Source organism: Belonocnema kinseyi, chromosome 4 (genome assembly GCF_010883055.1).
Source record: "Belonocnema kinseyi isolate 2016_QV_RU_SX_M_011 chromosome 4, B_treatae_v1, whole genome shotgun sequence".
NCBI classification, from domain to species: Eukaryota; Metazoa; Arthropoda; class Insecta; order Hymenoptera; family Cynipidae; genus Belonocnema; species Belonocnema kinseyi.
This window is the reverse complement of record NC_046660.1, coordinates 93,768,925-93,780,952: the sequence shown is the minus strand read 5'-3', so window position 1 is coordinate 93,780,952 and position 12,028 is coordinate 93,768,925. Positions and strand designations below refer to the sequence as shown.

At 29.9% G+C, this 12,028-nt stretch overlaps 1 protein-coding gene across 5 annotated transcripts in view; it reads right to left on the bottom strand.

Moving 5' to 3' along the window:
- Nucleotides 1-12,028, bottom strand: part of LOC117172128 (protein tincar) — a 292,915-nt gene that overhangs the window by 131,811 nt on the left and 149,076 nt on the right. For all 5 annotated transcript variants that reach the window (XM_033359919.1, XM_033359918.1, XM_033359921.1 and 2 more), the window contains exon 4: nucleotides 10,483-10,541. The gene's annotated coding sequence lies outside the window, so the exon portion shown is untranslated. The remainder of the gene's footprint in view (nucleotides 1-10,482; nucleotides 10,542-12,028) is intronic.

Below are 12,028 nucleotides of genomic sequence, written 5' to 3'. Positions count from 1 at the left end.
GTTTCTGTAAAAAGTTCGTAACGACGTACTCTGCTTCTATTTCTTGTTTTCTTCCTTGCATTATAACCGCGAATGGTAATTTTTTAAATGATAAAAGTATTATCGTTTCATTATCAGAATCTGTAAGGAATATGTATTTTTTCAATTATAACTATAACCTTTACGGTAAGAAAAATAAAGCTAGCTTTACACACATAAACAAAAAAGAAACTTCGTAACTTCCCAGATAATCCGATATGTTTTAGAAATAAAGTTTTCTTTTTTTTCACAAGAAATATTTAAATTAAAATATAAAATTAATATTGATACAAAATGTTTGTATTTTATAGTATCTATTTCGTTTAGAAAGAAGCAAGGAGAATATATTGTATGATATTTATGAAAATTGATATCTTAACTTCAGAATTAATATATAATATTTTTGTAATGAAAAAAACCGTTGCATTTTGGTTAAAAAATACAAATTTCCGATAAAAACATTAATATAACATAATTGTTCAAAATTGCATGTTTAATTTTTTATGTCAAATGATTTTTATCTGGAATAAATATATGAAATATATTAATAAATAGATATACAATCAATGTAAATAATTTTGGTTCAAAATTGTAAATATTTTTTTTAATCTAAGGATTTTTTGCATTAAAAATATCAATTTTTGATAAAAAACACTAGCATCCCATGACAAAAATTGTTTCAAATTTAAAGTCTATATCGGTATTTCTGGTGACACCCGCTAGCTTAACTTAAAAATGTATATAAAAATTTTATCTTTTTCGAAATTTAATGATTTTTTGTACTAAAAATAGCGATTATCCGGTATTTGACATTCTTTTGACATTGAAAAACCAATTTGTTACGCAAGCCACTAACATAAAATAGTTCAAAACTTATGCATCTTTCTTACAATGTTTTCAAACTGCTAATAACTTTTTTTATTAATGATATACCAAAAATTCCTAACAAAAAACAATAAAGTAACATAAAGTAATAGAAAATAACAGAAAATTGGCATTGAGAATTGTAAATCTTCTTCGAAATCTCATGATTTTTGTTCAGAAAAACCGATCTCTTCTAAAAAAAACTTTCATATAACCTGAAACTCTTTAAAAAATTGCTAATCTTGTTCTACAAAAATAATTTTTTCTTTTAAAATATCAGTTTTTTGTGTAAAACAGCCTCCTGTGGATTTTCCCAATAGAGTTTTCTGTTTGTTTTTATCGAATCATTTCCATTAATTATCCCGATGTTTATCGCTCTGGTGTGAAAATCAGGTTATAAAAGTGAACTCAGAGAACACCCGTAGAACCCGAATAAAAGAGTTAGAAGCTTTTTAATAATTATGAAAGATCTGAGGAGAAATGGTTTCGGTTTTATTTTCAATGAATAATGTTAAGTTTTAAAGATTTTAAAATGTGAGTTAAAAGAATAAGGAAGACTTTGAAACAATTTTTTTAATTTTTCAAGATTTACAAATTTTTTAGGTAAACTAAATTTCGTCAGGGTGTGAAGAACAGTTCTTAAAATTCATAGGAAATTTTAAAATGATTGTTTTGTAAGGAATTTCAAGAGAAAATCAAAAGAAGATCACAAAACATGTTGAATTATTTCCTAAAATTTTTAAAAAGTGTGAAATATTTTTAATCAAAATTTTGCTATATTACATCATTTTAGAAAAAATTTGAGTAAGCTTAAGAGATACTCAAAAGTTTCGAAACGATTAAAAAATAATTAAAACTTGTAAAGATTTTTTAAGATTTTTGTAAAGTTTCACGAAATCGAAAGACATTTTTTCAGGTTCCTAAGAAAAATTAAAATAATTTTTTATTTTGAAACATTAATTTGAAGAGATTATTTAGAAATATTTTAGAAGATTTCGAAAATAGTCAAACAAGGATCGAAAAGATTTTAAGGCAATTTTTTAATTTTGCAGAAGAAATAAAAAATGTAGGAAACATTTGAATAATTTTTAGAAATTGGAAGGTTTAGAAGGTCTGACAAGATTAAAAAAAAAAAGAATTTTTCTTACATTCGTGTGAAAATTTTAAATAATTTTTCATTTTGAAAAATGAACTTTAAGAGAAGATTGAAAAAGGTTTTTGAACATCACAAACGATTTCTTAAAAATTTTGAGAAAAATTCGTGTCAGTTAAAAATATTTTCAGGAATTTGACGAGCCTGAAATATTTTAAAAGCTTTTAAATTTTTTCAAGAATATTATGAAAATTATATTTACATAAATATAAAAACAAGGTGATAATACTTATTTTCTTGTTCTCAATTCTCGGAATTTAATTTCAACATGGATTTATTATAGCACTTCGAAAAATAATTTTTAATTAATTTGAGTGTTGTCAAAGATAAAAAAATATTCGTTAATGGTCTATAAGAGTGAAAAACAAATGTTAGAATATTTTAGCTTCGTTACAAAGTCTAATTGATTAAAAAAATATCACATTTAAGAGTTCGTTATTTCATTGCAATAGAAAACAATATTGCAAGATTTATAACATTCCTTCTTCGTCATCTATAGGTATAATAATTATATTTATTATGCAGTAGCATTATATTTTAAAACAGCAATATAAAGAAAATTAGTTCTTCATCGCTATATTTTAAAGTGTTTTAATATCCGGGCTAACATAAAATAACGAAAAAATGAATAACACAATCATAAATTAGTAACAACAAAAATTTCCGAATTATAAAATAAATGAATTGTTAAATTCCCAAAAATATTTCTATAGCTGAAATCTAAGTTTGACAAAATTTAAAATTTTCCGAAAATAATGAATAAATTATTAATTGATGATTAATGAAATTGTTTGCCTTCTTTCTAATTCCACTAATAGCTCATAAATTAATAATCAATTAACGATGTTCTGCAGTTCTAAATTTCAGTAATTGAAATATTTGCGGAAATTTAATAATTCGTTTATTTTACAAGACGGTCTTGAAGTCGGTGAATTTTAGTGAATTTTTAGTTGAATTTTTTTCATTCATTTGTATATTCATTATTTATTTATTTTTATAAACTCTGAATATCCACGCAATTTTTTTGTTTGTTTGAATTATGTCAATTATGCCGCTGTTTCTTATATTAAAGAAAATAATACGTAAGTTCATAAGTCTCATTTACTGCCTGACTCTAAACTATGAAGAAAAATTTATTTTAAAGGGTATTACTTATATTTTTTTAAAATTTGTATGCATTTTTTCTACGGTGCAGCATGGTTTTGTAGAACAAAGATACTACTAGCGCCGCCGCACGGCTGTTTTCAACTCTCGCGACACATTTTTCGCATTGGACAGTACAGTGGAGGCACCCCCCTGGTGTAAAATGCTACCATAACCTAAAATTCTTTATAAATTGTTAACCTTTAGAATCTAATGATTTTTATTTAAAAATGTGAATTTCCGCTAAAAGGGAATCTCGAGGATGATTTTTGTTTTAAAATTCAAAATTCCGTAGAAGAAACTAACACAACCCAAAATTTTTAAAAATTTCAAGTCTTCTTCGAAACATTATAATTTTATATTAAATTTCTGTTTAAAAAAATACTAATTTCCAGCAACATATAGCAAATAAAAAGCACAAATATTCCAGAATTCACATAAGGTCTTCTTTGACTTCTTTTACATTTAATTTTCCAATTTAAAAATTTCAGATATACAACAAATTCAAGTTATGAAAAACAAAACCGGGTTGCAAGAACAGCGATTGTGAGAATTTCGAGACATATTGTTACACTACTTTTCTTGAAAAGGATAATTTATCAAAAATATTAAGAAGTCCATCTTCCAATATGGCGGCCTATTTAATGGTTTTGGATTTTCCTTGGAAACGGCTGTTTTTAGAGCAAAATACTTACACAATAAAACACTCTACATTTTCTTCTGAATAAAAAAGGTTATATAAAACATTACCATAATGTGAATAGTTTGTCCGGAAAATTGAAAAAATTAAACATTTTTGGAAGTTCATTATTTTTGCATTTATGAGCGACTGCCTCAGTGAAAACGAGTGCAGTTTATTGTTTCGAGCTTGGCTAAAGGTAAGCTACCGTGCAATATTGATAATTTTGTTGTAGCTATATTATTTATTTAATACTGAAAATTATTTTGATCATTTTCAACGCTTAATTTGAAGAAGTTGCTTTCATTTCTCGAAGTAGGGACTTTGTCATTAACCTTCCTCATGTCTTAACAACGCATCTGCAAATTTTCGAAATTTTAAATTAATTATTTGATACTAAAAATCGCCTTTTTCTGAACCTGTGTCAAAACTCTCGGAAAATCCGAGTTGAGCCTTGGGGGTGAAGTAATAACGAAGTATTTACTTCAGGCCTACTTTTTTCTTCAAACGGTAGAAAACATAATGCACCCATCGTAAATAATCTCAACTCCTTCCATGTGCCTGGGATCCTTCAAACTGCATTTCCCAGGGCATGAAGCGACCACGGTCCTGTGGCCACAGGCGACTATCGGCGTCCCTCTTCTGCCAAAGCAAATACGCGAGGGCAAGCGAGAGAGTAACGGACTTAGTACAGTGAAGCACAGTCATTTCTATTCTTGTAAGAGAACCTTTCTTCTCCCGCTAACATTTCACATCTATTAAACGCGTTTTTTGTATCAGAAAAAAATCATATCATTACTAATTTTTGCATAAAGCATTCCAAAGGTGCTCCAATGATCTTATCAGAATTCAGTAATGATCGGATTAAAATTAAGCTTACAATCAAGCTCTGAAGTGAATTTAAACCTTTTGTTTGACACGCCTCCAAAATACTTCTGGCTTCACATCTACTGTTGTTTATATAGAAAGTCATTTGTAAAATAATAATTTCGAAGACAATCTAACAAGAACAGAAAATTATTAACATTCCATGAAATAATTCAGATTAATGCTTCAAGGGGAAGATAATAAAATAACAATTTTTGTATCTCCATTCTTCTCCCGCTAACATTTCACGACTATGAAACGCGTTTTTTGTATCAGAAAAAAATCATATAATTACTGATTTTTGCATGAAGCATTCCAAAGGTGCTGCAATGATCGTATCAAAATACAGTAATGATCGGATTAAAAATAAGCTTATAATCAAGCTTTACAGTTAACAAATAAATCAAACGAATTTTCAACTAGTTCCATTTTCAACTAAAAATTTTATTTCAAAATCCTATTAAATCTAGAAGCTATTTTAAATGTATCCAACTTTAAAATTATTTTTGAAATGTTTTTCGAACTTCTGAATGTCTTTTGAAATTAATAGAATTTTTCGTTCAACTTTTAGAAATTTAGAAAATTATAAAAAATCATGTTAAAATATTCTAGACTCTTATAACAATTTTGGAAATATTTAAAAATCTTTTTTAAGTATTCTTTGTAAATAATATTCCAAAATAAAAAATGGTTTTCAATTTTCCTAAGAATCTAATGAAAATGTTTTATTCTTTTGAAGCCTTTCACAATTTTTAAAAAGTTTCTCTTTTTTTTTTAAAGCTGCAAAAATCAACATTTTATTTTAAATTAGGCTGTGGCTATTTGCACCGAAATTTCGGTTCGACTAGCCGAATTTTGTTGGTACAAACTTCGTTTAAATTATATGATATCATTTCAAGTTTTCAATTAATTTTCAATCTTTTTAAAACTTCCAAACACCTATTAAAATTACTCAAATTTCGTCTAGAAATAATAAGGGTCCAATTGCTATTTAAACATTTAAATTGAAACATTCCACTTGGACACTAAGCCTTTCTTTTTAAATGAAAATAAAAATAGTAACGCTCAAAGCTCAAAAGATATTCGAAATTTGAACGATTTAAGTTTTCCCACATAAAACAATTCAATTTCAAATTGTTTATTTTTAAATATTCGGGTTTGATTTATTCGGCTTGAATAAACAGTAAAATATTGATAAATATAAAACAATTATTATTGTTTGTAATACAAAAATTTAAAATAACATGAATTACTATTTTACACTGAGCCAATATTTTTAATTTAGTGAAAGCGTTTAGTTACAAAATACATTTTTCCGAAGTAATTTTTTAATTAAAAACAGTATATATATAGTTATAGTAAGAATAGTAATAATAAGCTTAATTTTAATCCGATCATCACTGAATTTTAATACGATCATTGGAGCACCTTTGCAATGCTTCATGCAAAAATCAGTAATGATATATTTTTCTGATACAAAAAATGCGTTTAATAGACGTGAAATGTTAGCGGGAGAAGAATGAAGATACAAAAATGGTTATTTTATTATCTTCCCCTTGAAGCATTAATCTGAATTATTTCATGGAATGTTAATAATTTTCTGTTCTTGTTAGATTGTCTTCGAAATTATTATTTTACAAATGACTTTCTATATAAATAACAGTAGATGTGAAGCTAGAAGTATTTTGGAGGCGTGTCGAACAAAAGCTTTAATTTCACTTCAAAGCTTGATTATAAGCTTAATTTTAATCAGATCATTACTGAATTTTAAAACGATCATTGGAGCACCTTTGGAATGCTTCATGCAAAAATCAGTAATGATATGATTATTTTCTGATACAAAAAACGCGTTTAATAGACGTGAAATGTTAGCGGGAGAAGAAAGGTTCTCTTACAAAAATAGAAATGATTGTGTTTGACTGTACTAACAAGCCCGGTACTCTCTCGCTTGCCCTCGCGTATTTGCTTTGGCGGAAGAGGGACGCCGATAGTCGCCTGTGGCCACAGGACCGTGGTCGCTTCATGCCCTGGGAAATGCAGTTCGAAGGATCCCAGGCACATGGAAGGAGTTGAGATTATTTACGATGGGTGCATTATGTTTTCTACCGTTTGAAGAAAAAAGTTGGCCTGCAGTAAATACATCGTTATTACTTCACCCCCAAGGCTCAACTCGGATTTTCCGAGAGTTTTGACACAGGTTCAAAAAAAGTCCCTACTTCGAGAAATGAAAGCAACTTCTTTAAATTAAGCGTTGAAAATGATCAGAATAATTTTCAGTATTAAATAAATAATATAGCTACAACGAAATTATCGATCACGGTAGCTTACCTTCAGCCAACCTCGAAACAATAAACTGCACTCGTTTTCACTGAGGCAGTCGCTCATAAATGCAAAAATAATGAACTTCCAAAAATGTTCAATCTTTTCAATTTTTCGGGCAAACTATTCACTTTATGGCAGTATTTTATATAACCTTTTTTATTCGAAAGAAAATTTAGAGTGTTTTATTATATAACTCTATTTTTGCTCTAAAAACAGCCGTTTCCAAGGAAAATCTAAACAAACGAAATAATCCGCCATATTGGAAGATGGCCAAATTTACTGAATTTTGGGAGGTGTTTCAAGACCCTCTAAGGAAGCTTCCTGACAACCAAGTTCATTGTTATACATTATTTCCATTTAAGCCTCCTAATTCAGCTTCGTTGACTGGCCTAATAGAAATTGTATTGAGTACAGCAGCATCCTCAGATGTATAGACTATAGATCCTTCTAAGTTGCACGTCCCGAGTTAGAACCTTTCAATATGCTATTTCTGAGATAGAACTTTGCAATATGCCAGTTCCTATACAGAAGCTCATAATTTGTACACGTCGAAATATTTATGTTTTCTCAGAGTTATGACAGAAAGAATAAGATGCGTTTCGGACGCCACTTTTTTAAATATTGCTTTTTCCGATCTTGTTTCCCCTCATTTCCCTGATGTATAATCTCTCGTCCGTTTCGATCCTAGGAAGTTCTTATATAACGGATATACGCTGTTCTCAGTGCGGAGGATACCAGAGGGATACAGTTGGTAGTCATGGTGACAAGCTGACTCACAGGGCACGTCACTGGTGCCAAGGAGTTTTAGCGGGAAAATCCACCCGATAAACTTTATCTGTCTAGCATCGTCGAAAAAAGATAAACTGCAGATTTAACAAAAGGATTCGAAAAGTAGTCGATAATATTCTACCCATTGATTCCTGATTCTTTTTGTTTCGCTGAGAGCTTTTAAATTTCCAAATGGCCCTGCAGATTTTCTTATGCAGATCCTGGAATAGGCATCCGATCATAGAATTGCACAATTTTTAGGGGGAGCCATTTGGCAATTTATTCAAAGCTTCTTTACTTTATAAATGAAAGTCATAAATGATTATTCCCAGCGGATTTTTCAGATTTAAATATACTTTAAATTTTTTTAAATTTCACGTAAACCAGGAAATCTAGGAAAAATACAGGTACCCATCGTCAGCCTTCAGGGATCAATTTCTCGTTATCACGGAAGAGTAGCATCATCTGGTGCATTGTGAGGGATGGTTCCCTCGAGGAGACAATATCGACCAAAGGAAGAGTACGAAAGAGCAATCTTAGGGGATGATACCACACAAACATATACATATATATGATACATATACATGCATCATTGACCAGAGAAAAAGAGGGTAGGAGTCATTGAGTCGTAGTGAAAACAACGTCTTGTAGTAACGACCCCACACAACGTCATTTGGGGGCCGAAGTCCCTAATCCAATACACGGACGCCGACGGCTACTTATTACTCTGTACGAAGTAAGAGCAGAGGGTGATGTGAATGTCTGTTGCGGGTGTTTCAGCAGACGACACGTCGCCATATTGGCTCCTGTTGAGAACAAGAAGCGTCCACCTTTTCTAGAAAATCCCCCAAGAACTTTGTCTTTTATCCCCAAGGACCGAAGGGACAGAAGGCAAAGGGAATCAAACTCGACTAAATTTCTTGAGCAAAGACTGCTATACCAGGAAAAACGATTATGCAATTGGAATCTAAGAAAACACACCAAAAGTAATGTGGAAAAGTCATTAAATTGCATAACGACGAGAATCTGGCGTATGAAACCTTTTTAGGAGAGAATGGAATTTCAAAACTTTCTCAAAGGAAAATTGAAACAGATGGAACAATTTTGTGATACGGTGTTCAAAGTCTCAGAGGAACTTCGTTTACTAAGAGCTATTTGAATGTTCGAAGGTGAAGTAATTGAGTTTTTAGGTAATTTTGAAGTGATAATAAATTATTTACATAATGCGATTGCAAACTTTTGAAATAGCCAAACTTTGGAACTATACTTTCGAAGCTGGAAACAAAACAGGCCTCACTTTAATAACCCTTCAAACTTCTAAGCGGGGCACCAGAACTCAACCACGTTTCCTTGAAAGTCTTCGCAACTGCGTTCAGAAGACATAAAAATGACATCACTCTTCTTCACAATTCAATTTTGACAAAAATATAATGTCTGAAGAAATAAAAAAAATTTTCCTCTACAAAATCCAGACTTCAAAGAATAAAGAGAAATTAGACTTTTTAAAAGTAAAAAGATTCAATCTCATTTAAATAATTGTGATGAACTTGAGTAAAATTTTCTCAAAATTTTGTTTATGTATGAAGAGAGCAATTTTAAATAAACACATTTCGACAAGAGAGGAAAACAAATAATAATTTAGGTGATGATAATATCGTAATTTAAATTTATATCCTTCGACATTATTATATACATTGCTAATAACAGAGGTAAATAATTATGCTGGTTCTCGAACCAACATCCATTGTATTGATTGCATCGACAATTCGTTCAACTGCATTTCTATGCAACAAATCTAGAGAATCTTGTTACGTGATTCAAACCAAACTCTGGCGTCAGTGAGGTCAGCGATCAACTCAGTTGCAAATATTGTATCGCGGTATGCAGAGTTTCAAACAATAATTTTCTACTTCACTGGGGAAGAGATCCTGTATTTTATCAAACGCATTGATACTTTCACCGCTCATTTATTTTTAATGACATATAAATTGTTATTTACTTTTTCTTTCAAAAATTTAACACAGGGTGCATTCGTATCTAAGGAATTTGTTATTTCGCAGCTTGAAGGGTGCACGTGAAATATTTTACGGGTTGAAGAGAGATCTCTCGAAATTAATTGAATTCTCCGCAGAACGCCGAGGAGGTCATCTAAGTGGGATGCAGGGGTCCAGTATTGGTAGAGTGGGTTATATTAGGGGAAGAAATAGAAAAGGAAATAGAAGGGAATGCTGCTCCCTCAGGAAACAGATTTAAAATTTGATGAGAATTCTATGAGATCCAATCGAACACTCGATTTTTCTCGACAGCAACATCACAATCAAGTTCACAAGCAAATAGAATAAAAACAAAAGAGACTCATAGACTTTGAATAATTTATCTGATATTCTCAGATACAGTACATTAATAGTAAATCATAAAAGGTTCAACAATATCAAAAAAGTTTTTCTCGTATAAACAAGGTACACGTTTTTTTTATATCTCTAAACCTATTACTGCCTCTCTATAAGAAGCAATAAAATGAAGATATCAGAGAATTCTTCAGCAATAGGCTGAAGAAACTAGATTTAAATTTCCCGTTTTGGGTCAAATATTTTTCATTCAGTGATAAGTTGTAATAATTTACAATTAGAAAGTAATTTGCCAAACAGAGAAGATACAATAAACTTACCAAAAGAAGCGTGGCCAAGATGGCAGGATGGCGCTTCAGGGATTGGACACTGGGGGAATCTGAAACAGATAGCAAAGTTTTTATTAGATTCGAAGCGAAGGCACTTTGATATTCCTGAGGCTTAAGGGTGACAAGGGACGAAAGACGAGTATGGAATATAACTATATAACCTTATCGTTTGTCGCGTCAGAAACTCTGAGGGGAATCTGTTAGCTGCCTCAAGGAAGTTTGCATACTGCATGATTGAGGATACTGTAAACGTTTGCTAAAGTCCCTAAATAATTTTCTCTTATAACTAAGCAAAACGCGATACAAATAAATTGCATCGATCGGCTAAACAGCAAGTTCCTCAAAGTAGGAACTTCAATGGAGGAAGTTGCTCAATGTTTCCTTTGATCAATGCCTACTGCGTAATCTTAATGGGTAACCGAAACACTTCATTTTCCAAATTTCCTGACTTTTCTCTTATTTTTCTCTGAGCCAATTTTCATTTACCTAGTCATTAATTTTCAAGGACCAACATTTTAATCTTGTAAACTTTTTCACAAATACTTGAACCTTCAACAAAAGAATTAAATTTTCTACGAAATACTTCGATTTTCTACGTACGAAGATGAATGTTTAACCAAATAGTCAAAATTGCAAACAAAAAAAGAATAAAATTCAACAGAAACAGTTACACTTTCAGCTGAAATAAAATTATTTTGAACCAAACAGTTGCATTTCTCACTAAAAAGTTAAATTTTTAGTAAAAAAAATGAATTTTCACAAAAAAAGAGATTAATTGTCCAACCAAACGGAAAATTTTTAACAAATAAAGATTTTTAAGTCAAAAAGAAAAAAAATTCTTCTAATGATTTAAAGTTTTAAGCAGAAAGACTAATTTTCTGTGAAAAAAGTAGAATTTCAACTCGCAAATGTGAATTTTCAATAAAAAAAATAATTTTTAACCAAACAGTTACATTTTTTATCCAAAAAGAGAACATTTCAAAATAAAAAAATTTGTTCACCAAAAAACAAACAAATTAAACAAATTAAACCTCAATCAACAAAACAAATGTTTAACAAAGTAGTTCAACTTTTACCCAAGAAGTTTAATTTTCATTGGAAAAATATCCATTTTCGACAAAACAGTTACATTTTTGACCAAAAGAGATTATTCAACGAATAATGTAACACTAGAGATTTCAACCAAAACATATTTTTATTCTAAATCATAAACAACTGAATTCAACCAAAAGAGATCAATTATCCAAAGAAGAATAAAATCTTCAACCCAGAGAGATTTCAGTTGAATTTTCAATACCAGAATATGAATTTAAAAAAAAGTTCATTTTTTACCAAAATAGGCTTATTTGCAACCTTTTAACAGAATTATTGAATTTTGAATCAAGTGATAAAATTTTGAAGTAAAAGTATATAATCGTCAAGTGGAAGCAACTGTAAAAAAAGATAAATACAAGGGAAAAAGTATAAAAAATATAATTATAAAAATATACAAATATACAAAATATACAAATACAATATACAAAAACAAAAAATAAAG